Here is a 2527-nt window from a genome sequence, read left to right as displayed (position 1 = left end):
GACTGTTTTTGCTGTAGAACTATATTATTCGTGTAGATTAAAGCGTTTTTTGTAATAATCTCCACTATGTTTACCGACATTAACGCGAAGAGCGTGTTTTTCACGCATATCTTCTCTTCCTATTCTTGTGAGTGCAGCAATTAAAACGTATCGCCGACCAACAGAGCGGAAGCGTTTCGTTTCATGTCGATTTCATTATGTTTTCCCCCGCCATACTTGCTAAATGCATCCACTGCATGTCGCCATTCTCTGACGAAGAAGAGAGCGGTGCGAGTGTCTCGAAATGCGAGAGACCCATCGTCTTTATACGATAGTAGTTATTATATCGCTGAGATAAAATTAATGCCCCATAAATACTGCGATGAGCAGGAAATTATGGCAGTCGTTGCTTCTGAGTACGCCATTATTTCGCGTCCTCGCCGGACCATTACACGAAAACCTATTACATTAATCGTGCCTACCGTGTACTTTTCATTCCTCTGAAAGATAGTAGCTAGCGATAAATAATAACCCGCTAATCTATAATCATCTGTAGACGGAATGCATCGTTTCATTTCTCGTGTTCTGTGCGAATGTTGGAGCGTTATTGCAGAGGACTGTGCGAGACTAAATTCGTATCTAAAAAATAATACAACCCGCATTTCATTTGAGGTCAACCCAATACTTACATTAACGATGTAATGCGTCGATAGAAAAAGACTCGTTTCTGTGCAATTAAAAAATGCAACTGTCTTGCTTACATTTCTACATAATTACATTGTCTAGAGAATTTACATGTTACCAGACAGAAATTTAGACGCAGTAGATAATGAACTACTGTATAAGTGACGATGGTTACAAAATCATCTCCTATTATTTAATTGAGAATGACACAAATGCAATAACTGAATCGAATAAATCGTTACGTAATTGAAGGTGTTGGTCCTGTGTTAGCAGGAAAATTATCATGACATATAAACTTTTTCATTTAATGGCTGGTAATCACAACCGTAATCACAACAGTTAGAGATAATTTGAGTGTAATAGAAGGGCTGCGGTATTGACCTCTATTGAACCCGGGCATGCTGTAGAAGGTACGCGTGCTAAAATGAAAGCTATGTCCTGCCCGCGTAGGCTCATTACTGCGGGGGATACAACAGCACAAATAATGTCCAGACGTCATTCATTCCAGTTCGTTTCAACTTCCATATATTGCGTTGTGTTTTACGCAATGTGATTACCACAGAAATGCCCATTCTCTAGCGTTTCTTTTATCTTCTAACCTAACGTGATCGTCCGACGATTTCCAACAGCTTCTTCGTGCTTAATCGGCATATCTTGATCAATATTTTTCACGTATTTATGATAACGAGTTTACTAGACGCGTTGGGTCACACGCGAGAGCGACCGTAGCACGTACGGTATAGCCTTGCGACATGCTGACAACTATATGGGTTTCAGCAAACCACCAATGTGACACAGCGTGTACGCGGAAAGCACTTAGGGGCGCTCGGTCGCCTAAATCTGAATATTCATGCGTCGAATTAGCGTAAGATCACACAAGGCGATCGCGAGCTGTCCTCAAGGCATCACTGCAAAGCAAGATGGCGTCTAATGCAGGAGAAGTGGCACCAGACGTTAATTACGCTTAATAATGGGGTATAGCCGGTATTTTGCATCTTCGTGGCTGACGGGGAGGCAGCGGCATGTACAGCCTTTACACACATCGCCTCAGTCATTAAACTTCCAAAGTGGCGGGCGGTCATGATCGAGTGTGGCCCCTTTGTTGGCTTTTCCCTGAGGTCAGTACGCAAGATTAGATGAAACAATAATGTGAAAAGAATTAAACATATGTGTTGCGTTGCATGAAGCTGCGCCGTGTCCTCATCAGCAAAAAAAGCATTATTTATCTGGATATGCCTTTAGATTCATAGAACGAGTGCTTCCGCGCCTCGATAGTAACGGAAGCTATATCCGCTTACATCTTGATCACGGGTTGATAAAAACGATGTTTTGAATTGTCTCCTAAAAGTTTGTGAAAATTTATGTTGCGATAAATTTCCCATTCTCGATAGCTGAAGCAAAAAATAATGTACCTATAGGAGAATATACAAGTCGTATTGCAAAGGCTTACATGTTGAACAAATATTTTAGACTCAACAGGAAAACATAATATACAGCGGTCTCACATCGACTAAGCTTTATCGAGTGAATAAAACGCACTGGCTCACGGGTAATACTGCAGTGGCATGCGCCATATATCATCAAGTGAACATTACAAAATTTGCATGCGCATTATATAATCTACCCGGCTGTGGTTGGAATGTCAATGTTGGTATGCGCATTGACTAAAAACATCTGTTGGCTATAATTATATTCAGCTGTTGCTATATCTGATTCGTAGCTGTAATGATTTAAAATACTGAATTCAATGTGTAGAAAACGAAGCACAGACAGACATACAGACAGACGGACGGACGGACGGACGGACGGACGGACGGACGCACGGACGCACGGACGCACGGACGCACGGACGCACGGACGCACG

This window comes from Priapulus caudatus, unplaced genomic scaffold, assembly GCF_000485595.1.
Source record: "Priapulus caudatus unplaced genomic scaffold, Priapulus_caudatus-5.0.1 Scaffold103, whole genome shotgun sequence".
Classification (NCBI taxonomy): Eukaryota; Metazoa; Priapulida; class Priapulimorpha; order Priapulimorphida; family Priapulidae; genus Priapulus; species Priapulus caudatus.
The sequence above is the reverse complement of the archived record's forward strand: the minus strand, read 5'-3'. Positions refer to the sequence as shown.